This window comes from Nomascus leucogenys, chromosome 2, assembly GCF_006542625.1.
Source record: "Nomascus leucogenys isolate Asia chromosome 2, Asia_NLE_v1, whole genome shotgun sequence".
Taxonomy (NCBI): Eukaryota; Metazoa; Chordata; class Mammalia; order Primates; family Hylobatidae; genus Nomascus; species Nomascus leucogenys.
The window spans coordinates 145916265-145942770 of NC_044382.1; the positions used below are offsets into that span (position 1 = coordinate 145916265).

At 42.2% G+C, this 26506-nt stretch overlaps 1 long non-coding RNA gene across 2 annotated transcripts in view; it reads left to right on the forward strand.

Moving 5' to 3' along the window:
* The window catches only part of LOC105739408, a 38041-nt gene extending 12055 nt beyond the window's left edge, over positions 1 to 25986 (forward strand). Inside the window, exons 1-4 of one of the 2 annotated variants that reach the window (XR_001115318.2) lie at positions 20111 to 20263; positions 21387 to 21432; positions 22127 to 22366; positions 23077 to 23730. This is a non-coding gene — a long non-coding RNA (uncharacterized LOC105739408). Of the gene's footprint in view, positions 1 to 20110; positions 20264 to 21386; positions 21433 to 22126; positions 22367 to 23076; positions 23731 to 25815 lie in introns of those variants that run through there. The other variant, XR_004032576.1, reaches the window with a different exon arrangement.
* Positions 25987 to 26506: the final 520 nt, after the last annotated feature.

The following is a 26506-nucleotide window of genomic DNA, read 5'->3' on the forward strand; positions in this document are numbered from 1 at the left end:
ATGGGGTGTTGAATGGCGAGTGGGTTGGTCTAAGGAACGTCTTCCTGAGGAGATCAGAGATAACTGGTTGTAATCCCCTCAGACTAGAGGTGGGGAGAGGATATTGGGGTTGGCTGGGAAAGTGATGTGGATTTTTGAGGGAGATTTGTATGGGGGTGCATAGTGCTAACGAAGGGGTGGTAGTATCCCAAACTGCAGGATTGACGCCTGTTGGGAGCGAAGGTGGAGGAGGAGCAGGAGCCTGGTATATGGAATCAGCAACTAGGGCAATGAGTGAGGTGGATTTGGGGTGGTGGCTGGATTAAAGGTGATAGAGGTTTTGAATTTCAAGAGGATGTCCGTTCCTAATAGGGGGAGAGGGCATTGGGGCATGACTAGGAACCGATGAGAGAACATGTGACCGGAGAAGGTGCAGGAGAGGGGAGGCCAAACGTATGGTTTGGCCTCCAACCCCGACTATAGGAGATCCAAAAGGGGAAGTGGCACCCCAGAATTCCCTTAAAACCGAGAAGGTAGCTCTGGTGTCAAGGAGAAATGTGATAGAGCGTCCGTGTACTATTAACGAGACCCTGGGCCCCTGAGCGGTGATGATCTGTGTCGGGAGAGGAGTCCCAAGGCCCCATCAGTCTTCGATGGCCAGACCTAGGAGGTCAAGTGTAGAGCTGGAGGCTGGCCCGGCTCCCCTTCGGGGGCCGGGGCAGTCTACGGCCCAGTGGCCAGACAGGTGGCATTTGGGGCACGGGTTGTTGGGGGGCTTGGGATTTGGGCACTGCCGGGCCCAATGTCCCTCCTTTCCACATTTAAAGCAGGGCCCAGGGGGCTCGTGTATGGGCCGATGGCCAGATGACGCCTTGTGGCTGTGTGATTTTATTATGGGCTGAGAAGGGGCCTGGAGGGCCTGTGATAATAATTGGTATTTTTGTTTTCTTGCCTTCTCGTCCCGGTTATGATAGATCTTGAACGCCCTTGGCTAGTATCTCGGATTGGGGAGTGAAGGGGCCTCTGTCTAGCTTTTTTAATTTGTTTCGGCTACCGTTGGGGGTTTCAGGATCTATAGCGTTATATTGTTGAAGTGCCTTTGTAAGGTGGTCAAGGAAAGCGGAGGGATTTTCATGTTTGTCCTATATTACCTCATGAAGTTTTTCAAAATTGACTGCCTTCTGAGCTGCTTTATGCAGTCCAGCTATTAGGCAAGTGGCAAAATGGTCTTGGGCTGCTGTGCCGTTTTGTGTGTTATAGTCCCAGTTGGGCTCCTGTTCTGGCACCGCCTGTGCCCCCAGTGGCAGGGCTGGGGCTGTTTAGTGGACCTCATCTGCATGAGCGCGAGCATGTTCCCAAACTCGCCTACACTCTTCAGGAAGAAGGGTGTTAGAAAGGACTGTGTAGATGTCATGGAAGGTGAGGCTATAAGCTTGGCAAAGGTACTGAAATTCTTTGATGTATGAAGAAGAGTTAGAGGTGTAAGAACCTAAACGTTTTTCGATTTGAGATAGGTCAGCTATGGAGAAAGGGACGTGGATGCGAACGATGCCCTCTGCCCCGGCCACTTCTCTGAGGGGGGCAGAACAGCGTGGGAAGATTTTGAGCAAGTAGTGGGAGGGCTAAACGACGAGGAGAGGGCGGGCGGTCAGGAGAATGAGGAGGAAATGGGAGGAGGGGAAGCTGTTGGGTGTTGGGGTTGGGTGGCGGCCAGAAGGCGGGGTGGGGGGTGATGGTATGGTGGAGGTTCATCGGCGGGATCAAAGTCAGGGGCAGAGGGAGGGATTGGCAGTTTAAGGGCAGCAAGAAGTTGTTGGGGCTTGCAAGGGAGGCAAAAGTCCAGTCTGTCCCGTAAGAGGAAGAAGCCATGAAGGTATGGGATCTTTACCCATTTTCCTGTTCGCACGCAATAGTTGTAGAGATCCCGAAGATCAGGATCGAGAGAGCCATAAGGAGGCCATTTGTTTTGGTTGTCTAGGGGATAGGTGGGCCAGTTTTGAGTGCAAAAATTTAATTAGGTGTTTTGGTTTGATGTCTGAGGCGAGGCCAAGGGCCGACAAATTATTTAAAAGACATTGTAGGGGGGAGTCGGCCGGCAGGGATGTGGAGCCTCCCATAATGAGAGGAAGGAGTAGATGGCAACGAGCTAGGCAGGGCGTCCCCTGCTAGCTGCTTGCCGCGGAGTGAGTCGGAGCCTCCGGATCGATTGTCACTGAGATGGAAGGACTGAGGAGCCTCTGAGAGGCGGGAGGCCGTGGGTCACCTGGTACCAGGATTTTAACGAGAGAAGGAGAGGGGCCCAGGGTGGAGTCACGAGGAGGAGAGGGAGAAAACGCCATTCCCTGCAGGCCGAGTCTAGAGTAAGATTTACGGCAGCCGAGAGCAGGCGGCTGAGACCGGTGTTGGTCAGCTGGTGTTGGACACCAGGAGGGGAGACTTACCGAGATGAGGCCGGTGTTGGGTGGAGAGGTCGGTGAACAGGAAAATGGGTGAAGACCGGCCGGGGTCTGGACCGAGCCTGAAGAGGGATCGGGATCCCACGGAAGGGTGGGGTGTTCCCGATCCGAGTCACGGCACCAATGAAAGAGGCCGGGCAAGGATCAGACTACACCAGTCGCGGTCAAGAGATCTTTATTGGAGGTATCGAGCAGAGAAGGAAGAGAAGAGAAGAGAGAGAGCTGCTGGTGTGCTGGGTTTCATATCCCTTGGGCCTACGTGGGGTGGGCCCAAGGGAAGGCGGGAGATGCTTCTTTCTGATTGGCCCTCCTTTGGCGGGTTCAGACAGTGCCAGGTCAAGGAGGGGAGAAGAACCCGGAACCGGCGCCATTAAGGTACCCCTGTTGCCTAACAGCTATGAGCTGGGACAGGCTCTCAGACTTTCCTTGGTTTTGATAACATTGACAGTTTTGAGAAATACTGGCCAGTTACTTTCTAAATATCCCACCAGTGGAATTTTTTCTGATGACTTTCTCATGTTTGGACTGCATTTAAGGGATCTTGGGAGAAAGACTCCAGAGGTAAAGTGCTCTTCTCATCACACCACATCAAGGGCACATACTACCAACATGATTTGGAATTGTTGCCATTGACCTTGATTACCTTGATTACCTGGCTGAAGTATTGTTTGCCAGGATTTCCCAACATACAGTAACTCTTCTCCCCTACCTTCTATACTGTACTTTTTGGAAGAGAGTCACTATAGCATATGAATTTTTGTTCTCCACTGTGAGTACCATGGTGTCATTTCTCGAGGGTGTGTATTGCAATAGTTTTATGTGGTCTTATATATGTGTGTCTCCCTATACAGAGAATGGATTATCTATGTGTTTTGGTATTGGGTTGGTGCAAAAGTAATTGCAGTTTTTTGCCGTTAACAGCAATGCTTTGCAACTTTTATAGAATACAGAGTTATGAGCAAGATTAGTTGCATGGGTATGTGATCGTTTGTGTGTGTGTGTGTGTGTGTATGTATGTGTGTACTGAGGTCAAAATTACATGCAAAAACTTAACAGATTTATTTCTGTTACATTTTTAGAAAAAAAAGGTATGGTTACACTGTATGTACCTATTTCTTTTAGAGTATATTTAGCTAAGAAAATGCTGGCTAAGTTGACAATAGTGATGTAATAATAATAGCAAACTCTGACTTTTATCAGATGCTTAGTAGGACCAGTCCTGTGCCAAAGATTTTACATGCATCTTATTTGATCTTATATCAACTTTTGAGATAGCTGAGTGGCTTTGGATCATCCACTTAACTGCTCTGTTCTTCCATTTCCTCATCAATTTTATGGAAACTAGAGAAATATCTACCTTATGAAATTTTTATGTGGAGTGAATGGGATCTTATGTGTGTGAGTCTCAGATAACTTAATAACCAGCCCAAGGCCACTCAGTTAATAAATGGGAGAACTGTGGCTCAAATCCAAGTGCAAATCATTCCATATCCATCTTTGTGAACACCCTACTGTGTGCTGTATGTCCTCCTGGATAAAGTACCATCTCATTTGACTTATTCTGGAAAAGGAAGGAGTAGGAAAGGATGATACTGGGGACCCAAGGTTTCAGTTTTCTGTTTTTTCCTATCACCACATAATTTTGGGGTAGGGTTGGCCATGAATCAGAAGCATCTGTTGAATGGGTTTTTCACGAACTGTCCTTTTATTTTCTCTTCTCAGAAGTACATCCTAGCACATCCCAAGACCATGACTTTAAAGCTGCTTTATTTTATACTCTCCCAAAACCTGAATTTGTGGCATCTTCTGAGTGAGCACTCATCTCCTTCTTCCCTTGTTTGATGAGTTGTTGGTCGGCCTTCAAAGAGCCCATCTTCCTTGAAAGTATGATATGCCTCTGTCACTAGTTTGATTTGGAGAATTGCAACGGCTGGGTATGAATCTTAGATGTACCTTGAACTTGAAATGATCTCAAAAAATTCCAAGATTGGTGTGTAAACTACTATCACCCCTGTGGGGTCATTATGTTGACTTGTTTTAATTTTATAAAACTCCTCAGATACGGAAGGAAATCATCCTTCACTTTCTTTTGCTGAAAAGCATGCTGCAGAAAAAAAATGGTGATACTTAGCAAAGATGCTAGGGACTAAATTTCTCCTCGGAAACCCTGAGAAGCAGAAGTCCTTTCTCTTTCTGGGCAATCTCAAGGTAGCTTGAGTTGTAAATACAAACTGGTTTTAACTGTCCTCCTGAGTGGCCTTGCAACCCATGCCAGAACTGGTCAAAGATTTTTATTTCACCCAACCACAGCGGGGAACATGAAGGCACGGTCACTAGGTGTTTAATCAGCAGGTGAATTCAAGCCTTTAATTCTTTGTATACTGCAGTCAATAGAAAGTTATTGCTTAATTAACCCCTTTGAATGAATACCTTATAATTAATAAACCCATAAAGTATACCCTAAGGCTTTAAGTTGAAAAAGCCTCCCCTCTTCAAGTGGAAAAGAGAAGAAGAAAAAAAAACATGCTGAACTAATGGGAAAAAATTCCACTAGAAGACAAAGCAATTAGGATTAGTGAATTCCATTTCATTTAACGTTCCAAGATAGAGGAGCCATTTATCTAACAAATTAATAATGGGAGTGACTTGCCTAATACAGTAACAAGTCCTTATATTTTATTAGTGGAAATCCAAACCAAGTAATTTAATGATAGACAAGTTTCCACATATATAATTTTTTTGTTAGGCTTTTAAAAAAAATTGTCACCATACTCAGATAGTTTTAGATTTATGCATCGCTTCTAAATTAGTCCCCACTTCAGTTTGGAATGATACATTTAATATTATGGCTCTGTAGAAAAATCAATTTTTTTTAGTGTTTCCTTTCGTTTTAAAGAGCTTCGTCATCTGGCTAATTGTGTCACCATAAAAAAAATAGAACAGTTGAGGAGGTGGTTCATGTTTTGTAAGTATCATTAAATTTTCCGTGTGTTACAAATGGGGTCTACTGGGGGCCTGATGAACGCAGGAGCTGTGGGGCAGAGCAGAAGGAAGGTATTAATGTAGGGCTACTAAACAAATCTCTCTTTCTAAATTGAGAGAAAATATGAGATATATCCTGAAAAGTGTTTGCAGTAGCAATAGCATGACAGAGATCCACTGTGGTCTTGAGTTCTCATGGAGCCTCTGGGGTTTGCCTGAGACCCAAGGCAGATGAGGAGGCCCTGAGACTTCTACGCCTCTGATCTTCTCCCCAGATAAGGAGGAATTTATTAATCACCCAGCAGGTATTTACTGTGCCTCTGCTGTATGTCAGATATTTGATGCTAGTCCTTGCCTTACCTGCAAACCAATGGGGAAGCAGCTACAATAGCCTCACATGGCCTCTGCTCTCAGAGTTTGCCTCTGCATTAAATTCCTAGAGAAGAATATGCTTCAGTGTGGGGAAGGGCAAGATCACTAGTCGAGGGACATATAGTTCAAAAAAATCAAAGATTTTGGAGAAAAGCACAATGGCACCCAAGTTCCATCGGCCATGACCTTGCACAGGGCTCAGCCTCAGCTTCTATAACCTGCAAAACAGATATTTTCCACACAAGCTAGTTATTGTGTTGTACATAAAATATCTGGTATATGGTGAACACTTAGAAGTCCTGGAGAATAAAATGAGACTGCAGTGAAAATGTATTTTGAAAGTAAAAAAAAAATAGAGTATCAATTGAAGATACTAATGATTTTAGCAGATGGTGGGAGAAATATATTGCTTGGAAGGCAGTTGAGATATATTTATTTATTTGGTAGCTACTCTATTTTGATGCCTCTCTCTTTTGATTTTGCCCAATGACTAATAGCCTTTTTCAATTTCTTCTTTTCCACCTCCACTTTCTTTACATATGTAAAATCTTAGAGGGGGTCCCAAAGTTTTTAAATACCACCAGCACCAACAATAATAATAACAGCTCAGCAGCACTAAGACTAAATACCATATCAGGCACCCCGTATTGATCTTTCTAAAATAGTTCTGACAACCTTAAAAGAGCAATATTATTTAGTCCATTTTAGAGATATAGGAACTAAGGCTCCGTCTTTCTGATATAATCTATTACAAAGACTTTTAGTAGTAATAGTGAACATTTATAGAGTATTTATGACTATATGACAGGCAGTTGACATTTTCATCCTGTTTATTTCTCATCTATTCATTCAACAAATATTTACTGAATGCTAGGTATTCATAGTGGCCCAATCAGTATGGACTGGTCAACAGGAGAGAACTCACAAACCCAGTCAGGAGATAGTATAGAACAACACTATGAGGTAGGTGCTTTTGTTATCTTTAGTTTATGCCCAAGAAAAATGAAGATAAGATTCAAATCCAGATACTTCACTTTTAACCATGACACCGTATTGCCTCTGAGAAAAGTGCTTGGGATCAAGAGAATTGAGACACTGGGGATGGTATGGTTGAGATGAGCCATCCTCCTCCTAGTCTATAAGATAATTGGGCCTAGATAGTCAGTGTGACTGCAGACCATTCCTTGCCTTCTCAGGAGGGGGACCAAGGCTCTGAGGCAGCAGCCCTAGTTCCTCCATTTGCCACTAATTACCATGTAACCTTGGTAAGTCAGTCAGTTTTGCTGTGCTTCCCTCATCAGCCAAATGGGGATAGCCACGCCTGACTTAGAAGAAGTCCTGGAGAATAAAATGAGATTGTAGTGAAAATGTATCTTCAAAGTCAAAAAACACAGTATTGATCTAAGATACTAGTAGTTATAGCAAATGATGGGAGTAATATATTTCTTGGAAGGCAGCTGAGATGCATTTATTTATTTGCTAGTTACTCTATTTTGATGCGTCTCTTTTTTGATTTTGCCCATGACTATTGATGACACATATATAAAAGAAAAATGCTCATTGAAATGGAAAATAGAGACTTTAAACATGAAAGTTCAAGATAGATCAGATTGATTTTATTCATTTTTTTGCCTATTTCTGTTAGCAATAACTGGTCCTGTACTGCTAAATATCTAGTTGAAAATATCTTAGCAGACACATTCTACCTGTACCTAATAAATGAGACTGCCTATATAGACTGTCTGATAGTTGTACAAAGGAATCAAATGCATATATCTAACCATACGCAGGTACTCAAAAATCAATTGTATTCAATAATATAATGGATGTGTTTTTCGTCTTTAAAATTCCTGCAAGAGAGGTTATTCTTCACAGATTGAATTAGCAAAGTAGGAACAGATGAAGTCAATTGTCAATTGTTCAAATGTAGGTACATATTATAGAGACAGATCACAACCTTGGGGGCTGCTAATGTGAGAAGATAAATCCCTCCTCATAAAACGAGTGTTAGTAGCAATCTGCACCAATGCATTTAATTTCTCATATCCTTGTAGATCTTCAGAGCTCGAATGAGGTGCTTACTTCCTATTACTTCACTCAGATCAGAAGGTTTAGAATAATCCTAAAAATATCTTTTTATTTTTTCAAACCTGCTTCATTTCATTCTCAAAAACACTGTAGCATCAATATTAACCAGAGCTAGTTAACAGTGGTTTTAAGAAAATTAAAGGTGCGGCCAAGTCTAGACATCCCAAAATAAGTGGATGGGGGGTACATGATTTTGGTCCAGTTTTTTCGGCCACCTTCTTAATGGATAATTTGGATCGCTGCACAGTCAATCCGCTTAATTGCCTCTATGTTGGCCATTAAAGCAAATTGAATGCGCTATGGCCAATTTGGTCATGTCATAAAGAAATGGCCTATAGGGCCCATGGAGATGCAGAATTTCAGCCATTATTCGATTATATCTGATCCATGGAGACAGCTTATATAGGGAATCCAGGAGCTAAAATAGATCACACAGGAGCCCCCAGTCTACTTTGCCAACCATGTTATTAGGATCCACTGTCGACAGCAACAAAATTGACCAGGTGGTTGACAAAGCATCACTTTACTTTGTCCTGAGGAGAGAAAAGTCAGTGCCCCATGACTTTGCCTGAAATATCCCGTCAGCAAACCAACAAGTCGTCTTTTCCACTTTGAGTCTTGCGTAATTTGAGAAGTAGAGAAAAAAAGTCTAAAATGTCCGCTGGCAATGACCTCTAGTGTTGGTGTAAAAATAGACTTTGTGCTGCATCCATTGCGATTAATGCCGGGTAAAGGTAATTTAAGAGGGGCCTAATTTTCTTATTTTTTCAGATCTCATCTCCATGTACTTTACCTTTCCCTGCACCTCTGCTTGTCTGAGAGGTCTCAAGATCATCATTTGGGACCTCCATTTCTGCTGGGTCTGTCGTCTTAGATCACCTTGATCTTGAGCATCTTTGTGAAGTTGAACAGGGGAATGGCCTTATTATGGGTATTTCTGGATTATACTCTATGTATTTAAGCCATAACGTAAGGAATAACTGTGGGCCATATTTACTAAACATTTGATATATGTTAGGTGCCATCTGGCGTTTTAAGTATATTGTCTTATCTAATCCTCATCTGACCCTGTAAGGTAGGTTCTCGTGTGTTTACTGCATGGATGAGGGAGCTGACACTTAAAATTGTAATCACTTGTCAAGGTCAAGGTCATTCAACGGGATCAGAATCAGGACATAACCCCTGGTCCCTCTGGGTCCAAAGCTTGTAGTCTCAAATACCGTGTCGTCCTAAGCACCATTGATGATGACTCATTTCAGGACCGCTTAAGGGATAAGCTTTCACCAATTTGTTCTTATAAATATTTACTGTTTTCAAACCATGTGTTAGGCATTAAGGGAGTACAGAGTTGAATGAAACACAGTCCTTGCTTCTAAGGAATGTACAACTAGCTGGGGAGATAAACTTGCAATGTGACAGTATGAGTTGGGTGCGTTTGGTCTGAACAGACAGCAAAGCTCTTTCCTTGTCGCCTTACTGAGTGATGAGATAATCTGCTCCCCAACTTCTGCTCCCTTAGCCTGTGAAGAGAAGAGTTCTCTGTCAGGGGTTCCGTGTTCTTCAGGAGCTTAGCAATGTGGTAGAAACCAAAAAGGGGTCAGCACCTGGAACTAGCAGTGGAGGTTTTGTCACCATTCTAATGGGGCCAGAGACTGTGGGAATATAAAACACTGACAGTGGCCACTGAAAACCACTGTGCATGTGGCCGGGCAAGTGAGGGCTGAGTCCTGGTGGATTGTGAGAAACCACGGGAAAATGGCTAGAGCCAGCTCACTCACTTCAGGCACCTCCTAGGAGTCAGTGGCTTTGGCATGATTTGATTACAGGATAAAGAAAATGTGGCACATATATCCCATGAAATACTACGCAGCCATAAAAAAAGAACAAGATTATGTCCTTTGTGGTAACATGGATGGAACTGGAGACCATTATTCTAAACAAACTAACACAGGAACAGAAAACCAAATTCTTCACATTCTCACTTAAAAGTGGGTGCTAGACAATGAGTACACATGGACCTAAGAAGGGAACAACAGACACCAGTCCCTACTTGAGGGTGGAAGGGGGAGGAGGGTGAGGATTAAAAAGCTACCTATTGGGTGCTATGCTTATCACCTGAGTGACAACATAATATGTACACCAAACCCAACCACCAGCAGTTTACCTATATAACAAACCTGCACATAAACACCTAAACCTAAAATAAAAGTTAAAACAATCATAAATAAATACATAAAAGGCAAAAAAAAAACGAAGTGAAAAGAGCCATTATCCAAGAAGAAGAAGAAAGAGGAGGAGGAGAAGGAGATTGTATTTGGAAATATTCTCATGGAAAGAGATGAGACTTGCTTCTTACCTCCACCCTTATATCCTATTCTTCCTAGGGACTCTATCACCTTATCCATTTCTTCTTTGTCAATCCAAATTCCAGCCTCCAAAAGCAAATCGCCTCACCTCCTTTGTAATGATTTTTCTGATCATCTCAAGGAGAATCGTTGTAATATGTCTTCTCATTCTTTCTGAGTTCCTCATTTTCATTCATTCATTCAGTCAATCAGTCAGTCTGTCAGCAAATACTGAGTGCCCAATAGATGCTGACCATTGTGCTAGGTCTACAGCACTGAATCAGTGTTTGCTCATTCAGTCACCCATTGACTTCTTATTCCAACAGCCATCCTTAAAAGTGATTTTTAGATGAGGAGAATCTAATATATGCAAGATCACAGTGCAGCATAGACAAGAACTGTATATGCTAAACCTAGATTCACAGAGTATTGGTATAAACTCATGACATAAGAGAAGACCCAAGGCCAAAGAAACTTGAGTTAATAGAAGAGAGTAGAAAGGGCATTTTGCATGTACTGGAGGAGCTAGGATTCTCTAACTGGTTCAGCTATTTGTTTAGAAAAGAAAACATGAAAGAGAGTGTGTAATGCAGTAATAGTTTCTTAGCACAATATCAGGACAGGTAGACTAAGCCAGTCCAGATGCCTTCTGGAACTGGAGAGGGGAGCTTTTAGGAGTGCATAAAGGCCTTTATGGCCGACATTAAGTTTCAGAAAGAGAAAACATTTCACCATTTTAGGACTTATTCCAGAGAAACACCATATAGCCAAATAATTTTGGAGCCCATTTAAACGAAGAGGACTGCTCCAATATGATGGTATCCACAGAAGACAGGTCTGAAAGTAAATAAAAGATGGTAGAATCAATGAAGTCATTTCAAAAGAGCAAAAGGAGAAGAAAAAAATAGGGCACATGGCAGAAATAGAAATACAGGGGCACTAATAAATTATTTGGATTCAGTGGGAGCAGATGAGACAGGTCTCTGGTTGGAGAATTAGATTTGAAAAGAGGAGTAACGAGAAAGGGAGATGATAAGATAGACCTATATCAGGTGGGTAGTTGTATGGAGACACCAAGAGAAGGATGCTGGTTAGAGGTTGAGTGCTGGGAGGGTGGAAGCTGAATCAAGGGCAGTGAATGAGAGTATGTATTAGTTCCAAGGCTATTAAAATAACAGTTTCCATGCCATTTCCTCTACCACTACCATCACCACTGTCATCACCACCACAATAACAACTATCACCATCATCATCACCACCATTATCATCACCACCATCACTGCCATAACTACTATTACTACCACCATCACCATCACCACCACCACCACTATTAACATCACTAGCATCATCGCCACCACTATCACCATCACCATTACTACCACAATCACCATCATGCTCGCTATCATCATTGCCACAACTACTATTTCTACTACCATCACCATCACCACCATCACTACCACTACCACTATCACCATCGTTACTACCACCATCACCACCACCACAACCACTGTCATGCTCACCAGCAGCATTGTCACACCTACTATTATAACCATCACCATCCCCACCATCACAGCCACCATCATCACCACCATCATTGCCACAACTATTACAGCCACCATCACCATCACCACCATCACCATCACCACCATCACTACCACCGTCATCATTATCACCACCATTATCACTACTACCAGCACCATCACCATCACTACCACCACCACCATCATCAACATCATCATTGCCACGACTACTATTACTACCACCATCACCATCACCATGACCACTATTGCCATCATCAGTATTATCACCATCATCACCATTAGCACTACCACCCCCAAATTATTGCTCCTTTGCAGATGGAGACAATTGTACTTCTTTCTTTCTGATTTGAATGCCTTTTATTTCTTTCTCCTATGTAACTGTTCTGGCTACGACCTCCAGTACTACACTGAATAGCAGTGGTGACCGTGGGCATCTTTGTCTTGTCCTGATCTTAGAGGGGAAAAGCTTCTAGCTTTGCACCATTGAACGTGATGCTAGGTGTGGCTTGTCATATATGGCCTTTATTATGTCGACATACATTGCTGTTGCACCTGATTTGGTGAGAGCCTTTGTCATGAAAGGAGATGATCTTTGAATGGCTGCTATTTTCGTGGACTCTTTGGCCCTCTCTGGGTGCAGCTTAAGTCTTCAGTAAGGACTCTGATGAGTAAATTCTATACAGCTTGACATTCTTGTCTGAAAAACGAAAGTTCTGCAAACCAAGTGGCTCCAGTAATCTGTTTATTATCATTTCTCTTTCCTAGTTAGAATTTATCATTTTTCGTGTGTGTGAAAAGGAGTCTCTTCATCGTTTCTAGGCTATGCTATACTTCTGTTTCCAGAAACTCTTACTTAGAGAGCCTGGGAGATGTGAGAGCATTTGACAGAAATACAAGTTAATGAAAAGAGTATTTAATCTAATTTTTTAGATGGGAACACTGAGACCCAAGAAGTTGGAATGTCTATACCTAACTGCAGTGAATTTTTTAAAAGAGTTTATATTAAGTGCCTCATGGAGACTTAGAAGACTTACATCTCTTAATGTTTTGAGATTGACCAATCTTAAGTTAGAGTTGTTTCCAAGAAGAGGAAAAAATAAAGAAATGATCAACCTCTCTAGCAGATAGATAGTCACAGCCTTCCTATAACACAATTTAAAGGAATCACAATTTGTAAATGCACAGATTACAAAAGGGCTATTCATGTTATAAACCAAGATGCTATAGAACTAATTTCAATTAAAGTTTTGCAAGTGAATTTTAAATCACATTGAATTAAGCAAGAATCAATTTACATGCAACTTCTAGCAAAGAAATTACTATGTAGAGTAAGAGACACCTGTTAACTTCACTACCCGAAACCCATTGCCATGATTTTTAGCCATGACATTTTCTTAGGACAAAGTGTTAAAAGATTGGCATCTTTGATTTCAAGCTGTTTCCGGGACCCCTTTGAAGAGTAAAGATGTTTTTATAGCGTCAGTTGTGTGTGTGTGTTTGTGTATGTGTGTTGTGTGTTTGGCAATAGGAATATTTCAGGAAGAAACTCTAAGCTGATAGAGTTCAGAAGAGCAGGATGTTCTGAGAGGGTGTTCTTTCTCTCTGAGTCAATAAAAAATCAGGCTATGGTTCTCTCCTTTCATCATCTAGAAAATAAAGAATGTTATTTGTCTTTTAATCTTTTGGAAAGATAAAAAGTGGGTAAAAAGGTAAGGGTTAGGGTCAAGAGACCTGTATTCAAGGTCTGTGCTCTGTCACTTACAGGCTAGTTAATCATGGATGAGTCCCTTAACTTCTCTGAATCTTAGTTTTCTTATCTATGAAATAGGGGTAACACTTGGTGCCATTAGGATTAAGCGAGAATGTACTAATGTTCAAAGAGTATGTGAAAGTCGAACATAGTGCCTGACATAAAATTGATACTCAATAAACTAACACAAAATAGACACTCAGTAAACATGTTGAAAAATATGGAGATTTATGTGTTCACAGTAATTGGTTTAAGTCTTAAACCCAGGAAAAAATCTGAACTGCAACATGCAATGAGGAGTAAACCTTGTTTGCTAAGTAAATGTTAAGATTTCAAAGAATGCTCTCCTCCTCTAAAACCATTTTGCCTTGGAAGAGACTCACATATTTCTCATGGGAGCAAAATGGTTCTTCATGCCTTAAACCCACTACTCGGAGGTCCCCGGACTGGGGTGCAGTTTCTCCTTGGTAGGATTTTTCTTGCCAAATGAGGCCAGGTAGCGCATTATCAAAATGACCCATTCTGGTGCTTGGATGATGTCACGCCCCTTGAGAGGAGGGCAAGTAGATATATCAGGCCTTGGGCACCCACAGGTTTGGCTCACTGCTAGGGAATCCAGAGCTCCCACACTGGCTAGACTGGTTCCAGAGAAATAAATCAACCTGAGCAAGCCGTTGGCCAGGGATGAGTCTGGGCTAGAGGTTGACTTTTCTGGCTCCCACCCTCCTTCCAGATTGTCATTTAGAACTAGCTCAGGCATCCTGTCTGTCTGTCCTTTCTGTAAAACCTGCAGCAGATCACCAGAGCCACAGAAAACCACTCACCCTGCCCATGGAGGCCCTCCTGTGAAGATGTCAGGCTTCTCTTTGCTAACACATGGCTTCTGCATCAATTAACCTTCCTCCTCAGTGCTGTCTCACCACCCCAGTGCATGAATCACTGCCAGGGATCTTTACTTGCAGTTGTTCCTCAATCACCACCCTTCCTATCACCTAATCTAATTCCACATACCCATCAAATACTGCCTTAAACATCCCCCATTCTATTAAGAAGAAGATGTCTTCAGCTCCTGCCTGCACTGACGTTTGGCATCCAAACTCCTATTGTTATGATTCCATCTCTATTCTCGGATAGCTCATCCATAAATTCGGGATAATGATGCCAACATCACTGGATTTTTATGAGAATTAAACCAGATAATTTTGTAAGAGCTTGTCAGAGTCGATAGACTCCATTGCATTTGACTGTGGAGATGGTATGTAGAAAGTGCCCAACAAATAATAGCTGGCAACAAGTACTTTAAAAATAATTGAACCTACTGTCATAGTTGATATTCTAGGTAATTTGTATCCAAACACATGCATACCTCTGGAGAGCAAAGAATTCATCATAAACATTTGTATCCCAAGTACACAGTATGTGCTCTCAATATTTGTCTATCAACTTCTGATAACAACTGGATTTGGATAGTAGCATTTCTTTCTTGCTTTTATACATGAGCGTGTGTCCAGTGTCAACAAAAGCAGTTTAACATGGCCGAATCCTTACTATGTACCCACTCATTTACTTGCCACAGCAATGCTGTGGATTGGATGCTATTTTATCACTCATTTTCAGAAGGGTAAACTGAGGATCCGGTTTATATCATGAGTAAACAGTGAAGGCAATGTTCAAACCCAAGCATTCTGGCACCAGAGTTCGGGTTCTTAACCACAATGTTGTCTCTCCACTGCCATAGCATGGCATGGAAACCCTTTCAAGACCTGGTCTCCCCCTGCTATTTCAGATTATTTTCCTGCCAGCCCTTTGCTCAGTTTTGTTCTTTGCCCCTGTTATATGGAAGCCTTAATGGTTCTCTGGACACAATTCTCCTGTTCATGCTTCAATCAGATTGCCAGAGAAAATATAGCATGCCAAATTAAATTTGAACTTCAGATAAACAATGAATACTGTTTTAGTATAAGTCATGTCCCAACTATTGCATAACAAATATTTATACTAAAAAAAAAACCTCATTATTTATCTGAAATTCAAACTTAGCTCGGAATTCTGTAATTTGGTTTTCTTTTGTTACTAAACCCGGCAAACTTCTGCTTTTTAGGCCTTTGCTCAAAGAGCTCCATCTGCTTGGCAATTTTCTATGCCTTCTCCATCACGCACTATCTTGTTCATCCTTTTAGGTCTAATGCAAAGGTGAGTTCTCTAGTGAGAATGCCTCGAGTGCCTCGCTGCATTATAAAATCCATCACTGGCATTTCCAGTACTACCCAGCCTTATAGACCGAATGCCAAGCTCTCCAAGGCAGAGTCCATGGACTCAGCTCTGAATCTTCAATACCTGGTGAGACATGTGGCATGGAGAAGGCATTCAATACTGAGTCATGAATACAGCTATGGAGAATGCTCACTAATTCTCCCATTCCCTGTCATATATTTCTCCTTTATCTTTGAAATTCTTTGAAATACACCAAAACTTCTGCATAGAAATTGCTTCTCTCTATGGATATATATTTATTTATTTATTTATTCGAGACAGGGTCACACTCTGTCATTCAGGCTGGAGTGCAGCGGTGGGATCATGGCTCACAGCAGCCTCAAACTCCTGAGCTCAAAGTGTCCTTCTGCCTCAGCCTCCTGAATAGCTGGGACTATAGTAGTGTACCACCATATCCAGCTGATTAAAAAAAAATTGTAGAGGCTGGGTCTCACTATGCCGCCCAGACTGGTCTTGAACTCCTGGGCTCGAGCGGTTCTCCTGCCTCAGCCTACTAAAGTGTTAAGATCACAGGTGTGAGCCACTGCTCCCAGCCGAGAGTGTTTCTGTCTCATTTTGAGTAAAAGGTATCCGGCCATTGTAAGATGTCTGAACCATATTAACCTTTGTATTAATCTCCTAGGGCTGCCATAACAAATTACCACAAATGAGGTGGCTTAAAACAGCAGGAATTTATTCTCTCACAGCTTAGAGGCTAGAAGTCTGAAATCAAGGTGCCGGCAGGGCCACAGTCTCACTGAGGACTCTAGAGGAGGGTCTGATTCCTGCCTTTCTCTTAGCTTCTGGTGGTTGCTAACAATCTTTGGCTTTCCTTGGCTTGTAGACACATTGCTCCAACCTCTGCCTCCATTGTCACATGGTGTTCACATGTGTCCTTCTGTCCTCTTCTTTCTGTACATGTCCGTATCTCTCATGACATTTGCCTCTGTGTGTGTGTCTCTTCTCCTTTTCTTATAAGGACACCAGCCACGTTGGGTTGAGGGCCCGCCTTATTCCAGTACAATCTTATCTTAACTAGGATCATAATTATATCTGCGAAGACCCTATTTCCAAATAAGTTCACATTCACAGGTGTTAGTGATTAGGACTTCAACACACATTTTGAGTGACACAGTTCAACGCACAACAACCCTGGACAAGTGACTTCTCCACTCCAGGCCTCCATTCCTGCATCTGTAAAATGGGCATAATCTTGCCTACCTTGCTGAAGTCAGGGATTGACTGAGATCATGCATAGTGCTTCCTGCGTTGGAGGGCTGTGCCTATGACTTATCTTCCTCTTTCTTTCTAGCTGTTTGCAGCATGAAAGCATGAAATATTGACAATAAAGGAAGTTCCAGCAGGTAGAGTTTTGGCTCACAGAGGACAAACAGAAGCACAACATTCTACGTGTTCTTTCAGAGCTCGCTTCCTTCCAGCTGGAGGACTTTTCTTTGTAGTGTAATCCTCTCCTTAACTTACTCCCATCTATGTAGGATGCAGGGGGTGGGCATGTGAACTGACTTTAATAAAGGTTTCGGGTGATTCTAGGACACCAGGCAGAGATGTGTGTCTTTGGCTGTTTACCCCTGTCATGAGTGGTTACTTTTTCATGGTCAAAACAAATAAATACATAAAAAGTGCCTAAAACCTATAGGGAATCAAGTTTCCAAACTCTGTTCTTGCGGCTGACTTCTGAATCATAGTGTTATAATTAAAAAAAGAAAACACGAAATTGCACTTGGCCATGAAACATAAATTGTACCTTTCTAAAGGTCGAATACTAGTTGTGATTAACCAGATGAGTCACACTTTATCCTGGTTAAAACAATACTGAATTTTAAGACTACTTATAGGATTCCACACACTCCCCCCGCCATCCGACCCTCTTTCTTGCAGAAGTTTACAGTTGGAATCTTATTTGAAGTGGAGTTTTATTTTCATTTGTATTTTTTTTTTCAATTTGTGAGATGATTTCCGTCGGTTTGGCAATTTGCACTTGAGTGATGCTATATAGCATTATCAGGGTGCCGACAGCTGCTCTGGCATAAACAAACGGTGATGCATTGAGCTGGCACATCCGTATGGTTTGGAAAATAAAATGAAACAAAATAAAAACATTTGTTATCATTTGTGGAGTTTTTGAACACAACCAGCTTCAGCACAACTTTAATGCCTCTCATGGCTTTCTTTAAAAAATAAATAAATAATTTTAAATGAAAACATTTTGTTTCGCTAGGAAGAGTGGTTTACTGTGTGGATGGGGAGAGAAGCGTCGGTTTCTAGCAGCTGTTGCTCATCTTTGGCCCGGGGTCTCGTGATGGGTCTGCTGTTGGCTAAAGCCCAATGTTGAATCAGTGGAGCTAATGGAATCTCCGTCTGCTTATCATCTCAGACACTGCAGAGCATTGGCCCTTAGAAAATCCTGGCTGTCTAACCCCTCTTCTCCGCCATCCCCTCCCTACCACTCCAGGAAATTCTATGGAGGGCTGCTATGGAGGCAACAACACCTAAAAATTTAACATTGGTTCTTTCTTCTAGAAAGCTAAGCTCAGGATCAGGTTTGGTATTAGAAGACCTTATGCTTGTAGGTGGTAGTATAATAACAATGCCAGCCGCTAATAATTATGGCAATCGGTGGTGACAATTTAAAGCACTCTTTTATTTACAAAGCACCTGGGAATATGTAGCCTCATTTTGGGGGTCTCTGGTGTCGATCACTATTCCTATTCCACTTCCTAAAGATGTGATATTGGCGCTTCCCACTTCTTAAAGGTGTAACCGCTCCCATTTCACACGTATAAAATGGGAACTGGGAATTCTACCCCGAGGACTTATCTATGACTCTTTTTGGTGACTGGCAATATGAACGAAAATCAGACACACACTTAGACATCTTCAACACCTACAAAGTCATAAAAAATGCCTTTACTTTTTGTGACAGAACTTTAGTTCATTGTGACCACATTGCGTCTTTCAACTGATCGGAAGTTCCACTGGACAGTTTTACATGCCTTCATGCCATTTCTTAAAAATGAAAAATAAATGAATAATTATAAAATAAATGCAGATTTTAAAGGGGACGGTATCTAAACTCCATGTAGGCAGCGATCTAATCTGTCTTTTTCATCCTGTATTCCTAGTGCCCGGGAGAGGGCTGGCACTAAGTGTTTCTGGACAAGTCAATTCGCTTCTCTGAACTTCAGCTTTTATATGTATAAAATGGGGACTGGATTTCCTATTCCAGAGGGCTGGCATATAATAAGGGCTCAATATATATGAATGAAATGAATGAATAAATAGATATATACTCTAGGGGTAGGAAGTGGATAACTGTAGATGTTAGGCAGAAGTGTGCTGATAAATTAGCTTAGTCCTGATTGGTAATCATGGCTGATTTCACGCTGCCGTGAAGAGGTTACTGAATGCTGAGTTGGGAAGAGATCTTTCCAATCAGCTCCCCGTGACCTGGGGCACTCGTGCTCCAGCACACCTTTGACTTGGGTGGTAAAATAGTTGCAAATCCCTGTTCCACTTCCTGTTTGTTTTGGGGAAGTTTCTCCCTCAGGCAGAAAGGTTTGGGGACTTCCAGATTGCTTGAGTTTACACAATTCTAATTCTCTGGACAATATGAGACCATTTTTCTTTCTTTTGGCAGAGAAGAGAGAAGTGTATGAGTTGCCAGATAGCGGATGTAGATGGACTAGCTTGTAGGCCCATTGGTTGACCATTGGTTGGGACCATCTTACACAGAAAGTTCATCCTCTTGCCCTTTCCCACTGTGTTAATATGGGAACGCTCCTTCTCTTCTCTTTTATGCCTGTAGTGATTAACCTGGGCATTATTAAGTAGGCTGAGCCAGGAAGCACCTTTGCAATTCCTGCTATTTCATAGTCTTTGCAAAAGTCCTAGGTTTTTGTTTTCTTCCCAAGATTCATTTCCTACCAGTTACATCTACTATTTCCCATCCTCTCTGGCAGAATTGCAAGGAGTGGCATCAGCACATCTTTGTACAGTAGGCGAATATATTTGGAATGCTTATTTCTGAGAGCTGTTGAAGACGACTAACAATTTTACACCACGCAGAAGGACTGACAATAAATTTAGGAGTGGCAAATGGAACCACTGTTCTGTTTCCCTCTCGGTAAATAAATAACTGCCAAACCTGTACTCCAATACTAGAGCGTCAAATCCATGGCGCTCTGTTGATTAACACCAAAAACGTCTTTGTGAAGATGATACATTTAGAAGAGTCCTAAGGCTCGCACCAGAAGCTGACACTGAAGGTTTATTTTAATGCAGCACAAATCAGAGTGAACGACGTGAAAAGAGTTCTGTTTCTCCTGGAAGGATGCCACTTGTTTCTACTCCCGGGGAAATGTCTTCCAAGCTCTTTAGCAAATCTGCAAGCTGAACCAACTCAACTGTGGCTGCCTTGCCCACCTGAAGACCTCAGGATCCACCAGCAGCCCAAGACACCTTGGAAGCTGGTGCAAGGTCAGTACCAGAAATCGTGTTTTTGAGTGATTTGCAATGTAATGCAAAACTCAATGGAATGAGGAGTTTTTTTTGTGGCCTCGTATTTTCTTTCACACCACTGAATGCCAGTGTTTATGTTGGGGCATGCTTAGAGATGGAAATTTGGAAGGAAAGTCCACCACAGCATTTATGCCAATTGGGGATCCAGCAATAATATCTATTTAACAACACCAACAGCAAGCAGATGAATGTATATTGACCACATTAGAAGTAAAACGAGAAAGATGTTAGAATGATATGGAGGAGAAGGAGAGAAAAAGACAAGGAGAGAGAGAGGGAGCAAGAGAGGAAAGAGAAAAAAATGGATGGATTGAAAAACTTTGCTATCCTTTGTAACAACATGTTTGCACCTGCTGTTCCCTTATCTTAGAATGCCATTCCACCCTTTCTTCACCTGGTGAACTCCAACTCAACGTGGGACCTCACCTTACTGTTATTTCCTCAGGGAAATCTTCCATAAGCCACAAGACTGGGTCAGGTCCCCATATTATGTGGTCTGATGAAACTCTTTTTTTTTTTTTTTTTTTTTTGTAGCACACGTCATGGTCATGATGTAATGATTATAATTATGTAACCTGGTCTATGTGATTATCTGTTACATGCTAGTCTTCCTCGAGGATCAAAAGTTCTGAATTAGTAAGATTCCAAAAGCCTAGTGCTGGCCTTAGCTCTGAATAGGGCCTTCAAGCCACCCATTGCATAGGGGAATGATGAATGAATGGATGTTTAAGAGAACTGCATTTTATTATCTGAGCCTTGCTGGTTTAGCATAGTCCTGTCCACATGCACATACCACAGGAGCTCAGTCCCCATAGCTTTTCAGTGCCATTTCTCAGGTCCCAACAGGTTCACTGATTTGCCAAGAAGAAGCACCAGTGGGTCAGAGGCAGAGCGTGAACGGAATTCAGTCTCCCAACGCCAGGGTCACTCCCTCACCTCCCACTGCTCAGTAGACAGGTCTCTCTGCAGAAGGGGAAGGGGGGTGTTGAGGGTTTAGAGAAAGCACAGTGAAAAGGCAGGAAGAGTAATCATGACAGAAGAGATTTACTCTGGCCTTCTTCTCCTTTCTTTTTGCATTAAGGACAAGTGTCACCTGCACACGTCAGCACAAATGGGAACATGATGAGGTACCACTTTTTCCAGGGCTGTGACCAGCTCCTCAGGGCAGCAGGCGAAGCTGTCCCTCTGAGTTAGCCTTTGAAGTTTTCCTCAAATCTCTTGCTGCAGGGAAGCCAAGCCAGTCAACGCTAGGCTTCCACTGGGAGCTATATTCCTTCCTTCCTTAATTCATTCCCCAGATGTTTTTCAAGCGTCCACCATGTGCCAGGCATTGTGCTAAAAGTGGTTTGTGTAGGCTTGAGTGAGGCCTGCGGGGTGAACAGCTATCCCAGTTTCCCTGGCATGGGAGACTTTCTGTGTGCAAACTAAGACAGCTGGTCGCCATACTTTGGGCGTGAGCTTAGCATGGAGTGTAACTTTGTGTACAGAGTGTAATTCTTAAGAATCACGCCAAGATCACCTTCCTTGCTAAAATGAACATTCTCAGGCTCCATTCCATACCAGTGATTCCAAATCCTCAGGCTGGAAACCTATGTTGAATCAATTCCCGTAAGCTATTATTATGCATATTTAAGTTTGAGAACAGCTGAACTAGTTAGTGCTTAAGGGTACGAACTTTAAAGCCACTCAGGCGTGGATTCAAATTCCACTCTCACCATTAAACATCTATGCACATTTTTACAAATTGCTTAATCAATGTGGACTCTAATTTCCTTATTTGTAAAATGGGTCTCATAATACTATTTTCATAGTGTTCTTGAGTGGTGCTGCCTGAAGGTGAAGGAGGCCAGAAGCACCAGAAGCTGAAGGAGGCCAGGGTGGATTCTCCCCTGGAGGCTTCAGTGGGAGCACAGGCTCTTGACACTTTGGTTCCATCTCTTGTTTAAAGGCACCCAGTTTCTCATCATTTGTTACAGCAGCCTGGAAAACTCACACACAAGTGAAGCCCTGACCCACCCCCCAAGTGCCCATCTGAGCACCCCTCGGGGACTCTGAGCAGGGGTGAGTACTCCTTTCATTCAGGCTTGCATGCCCAGGCCCCATGTAATGTAAGTAATGAGCAGGCTACATATTCTTGAAAAACCTGTAGGCCCAGATGATAGCAATTTTTTTTATTTTTTATTTTTTTTGGAATGCAAAACAACAATAACAGAAAACCAAAACCAAACCTGAACTAGAAATGCAAGACAAAAATGAAGCAAACCAAAGTTGTATAGCTGTTTCTTCCATCCCCCGAAGGCATGCCCAGCATCTCGTAGGTAGCTTGGTGACATTTCATGGTGATGTTTTACAAGTTGGTTTTGGCAACAGTCACGTCTTTTTTTTTTTTTTTTGAGACGGAGTCTCACTCTGTCACGCAGAATGGAGTACAGTGGCATGATCTCTGCCCACTGCAACCTCCGCCTCCTGGATTCTCCTGCCTCAGCCTCCCGAGTAGCTGGGATTACAGGCGTGCGCCACCATGCCTGGCTAATTTTTGTATTCTCAGTGGAGACAGGCTTTCACTGTGTTGGTCAGGCTGCTCTTGAACTCCTGACCTCGTGATCCACCCGCTTCAGCCTCCCAAAGTTCTGGATTACAGGCATGAGGCATCGTGCCTGGCCCCCTTTTTTTTTCTTATGTAGCTGTGAAGCCTTGGGCCTGCTTCTGGGTTCTTCCTTCTTGATCTAGTACAAATCCCAACCTCTTGGCCATGTTCCTTTCCTCTCCAGGGTCGCCACCAGCAACTCCATGTCTTGCAGCCCCTCTCCCCTTCAGTCTGGCTGCCACCTTCTTCATTGCCCTGCAAAAAAATAATGGAGTTTCACCATTTAAAGGGTTTCAGTGCAGCTTGCTATGGGAACACTGGAGAGTAACACAAATGGCCAATTGTCCTAATAGCTACCATGGATTGGATGGATGCTAACAACAGGCTCAGGGCTCTCCATCTGTTGCCTCCTTTTAACCACATGAGAATCAAACAAGTAGGTGCTGCTGGTATTACTGTATTTTTCTCATTTTAAAGGTCAGGATGGGGGGTGGGGGTTGAGGTTAAGGAAGTTGTTAGAGGTTACACAGAAGTTAAGAAAGGAAAAAGGACTTTGAAACTTATTGTTCCAACTTTTGAACCACGGTCAGTGACCAAGGTCCTGCTTAGAACTTTCTGAAGGTCGCAGCTGGCCTTCTACCTGGAGTTTTGACTTCCTTTCTGAGATAGGAACTTGAATGGCAATCACAATAAAGTTCAGAACTTCTCTTTCATATTTTAAGCATTCATTTATTTTTAAAATTTAATTTACAAATGCTAATTGTATGTATGTATAAGGTATGATATGATATTTTGATATGGCTACCTTGTGAAATAATTAAATGAGTCTCATTACCAAGTCTGGCACCTCACATATGTATTTTTTTGTTTGGTAAAACATTGAAAATCTATCCTTTTAGCAATTTTGTAACATACAATGCATTTTTAAAAATTATAGTCACCATTCTGTGCAATAGATCACTAAAGCTTATTCCTCTTGTCTAACTGAAACTTTGTACCCATTGATCAATATCTCCCTTTTCCCCACCCACATCCCTCCCCAGTCTCTGGTCACCAACATTCTACACTCTGCTTCTTTGGACTCAATTTTCTTAGATTCCACATACAAGTGGGATTATGCAGTATTTGTCTTTCTTTACCTAGCTTATTTCACTTAGCATAATATCCTCCAAGTTCATCCATGTTATTGCAAATTACAGAATTTGTTGTTTCTAAAAGGCTGATAGTATTCCTTTGTTTATATAGACCACATTTCTTTTATCCATTTATTTGTTGATGGGCACTTAGGTTGATTCCATGTCTCAGCTAATGTGAATAATGCTGCAATGAACATTAATGTGCAGCTATCTCTTTGATATACTGATTTCAATTCCTTTGGGATATACCCAGAAGTGGGATCTCTTTTATTTTTGAGTGTGATTTAACTCCAGCCTCTTGGTTCTTTCTCTGAAAATCAGTGTGAACTAATTATTGCCAGATAGAATCTATTCAGCAGCACTTTTGTTTGGGAGGCATCTCTAAGGACTTGCAAATTAGGAGAAAATGTTTTTCTCAACATCTGCAATAACACAAGCCATTTTCTCGGCCAGCATTTCCTAGAAGTCATTCCAGGTAATAGGTGTTCTTTGGACAAAAAAATGTTTTCATGAGCAAAGGCTTGTAGGAAATCCTACCATGATGGTTTTGTAACTCCTGGACCTCAGAGCCTTTTGTTTGCTGATGTAGTTTGAGGATCTCTAAAAAGATGCTATGATAGGCATCCATTATCTTTTCACGAAAGGTAGCTACATTTGGGCTTCCACAGAGCAACTTTGGGGACACATTACTTTGGTTTCTTCCTTGCAATTAGCATTTTCTTCTCTGTGACTTAGGGAGGTATGTCCATATCTTTCCTGAGAGTTTATTATTTTCCAAGCCCGATCTATGTAAATATCAAATCACTTACAAGACATGGCAGGCCTTCCCGATGATGAAATTGTCATGACTTCATCGTTCCTATAATCACCCAAATGAGTTCTGAAGTATGGGCCTTTAGCTGCTGAAAAATAGGAAACAGAGTCAAGTCTGGCCCTATCTTGAAATGTATGTGAGAGCTCATGCCCAGTTTAAGTGACAAGAAATGTGTTGAGCTAAAAATATTCTAAGCAGATGTGAATCTGGGACATGTGACTGCAACACACCCCTGCCTGCCATTTTTTCGACTTCTAGTGTCTCTCAATGCACAGTTGCTACAATCTCAGGCCACCATAGCACCCTCTGTGTACATGCAACTTGTTTCTGTGAGTGCATGTCTGAGGTCCCTGGAGATGGCTTGGTGGAGAATATCCCTACACCAGCCAGCCACTGTGGCTCCTAGAAGCCCCAGAGTGGGTGGGAATAAATAAATTCCATTGCAGGTTAGGCATAAGTTTCTCTCATGCAAATGCTTGTGCATTTGTTTTTTTCCTCCAGTCTTCCATATCATTACCAAGAGCTTGATTCTATCCTCTGGTTGGAAGACACATTGCTCGCATGATTCTGTAGAAGAAATGGGTTTCAGCTTGGTCCAGGAGAACTTGATGCCCATGGGCAAAGGTGGAATCTACCCTCCAGGCAAAATGGTGTGTGGGACTCTCTTGGGGGTTAGAGTCTTGTTTGGAAGCTGAATTATTTTAAGAAGGCTCTTGGCTCACCCGCAGAAGATAAAAGCTAATACCCATCTATCTTTTACAGAATGACAAACAATTACTATACTTCACTGAACACATCTTGTATACTAGGCATAAGAGCCAATTGTAACTACTTTTATTTATTGGGCTCTGTCGTCAAAGCTTTTGGATACTGTCTTAGTGTCAAACCATTATGGTACTTTAGTGCATTGAGATGTGAGCTTGTGTTTCAGTGGTGCCAAGGTAGGGTTTCATATCTCTTCTTTTCATCTTAGGATCTTCCAGGAATCTAAAAATGTGTGTGAGATTTCACCTGTAAAAGCTGAGTTATTCTGAATCTGCATTTTCCTAAAGATTTATCTTTGTGTGGTCAGCTTTCTTGGAAAAATCCAGAAGCCGCCATGAACTTACAACCCTTCATGAATAAATGTAATATTTCATTTGGAGATTGAGAGCTGATATATAGGACAAGGATAACTGGCCCAATACAGACAAAGTTCCTTTGAGTAAAGCAATCTGATCATCCTTAAGGAGAGCCTCAGTATAGAGCCTAGTCAGACCCAGTGAAAGTTTAGACTCTCAAAGAGTCAGCCAGGTCCTCTTGGAAAGCCCCTACTTAAGAATCCTGCATGACAGAGTTTAACATCTGGCTCTGTTGCCTGCAAGCTTGACTTCATTCCTATAATGCTCCATTCATCATCTTTAAAGTGGGGATGACTTGTGCCTAGACAGACAGAATAGATGACCATGTGAGGTCATCATGCCACACTGCACATAAGTGCTTAGCATATAGTGAGTACTACACAAAAGGCAGCTTCCGTTGCTATTGGTAAGGGTACGACTTGCTGGGAGAATCATCCATCTATCTTCTACATGCTAATTGAGTGCACACCTTTCTTACCTCTGAGTGTTAAAGCTTTGTCAGGAAAAGTGGCAACATCTCAGGCTGAATCAGCCCTATCCAGG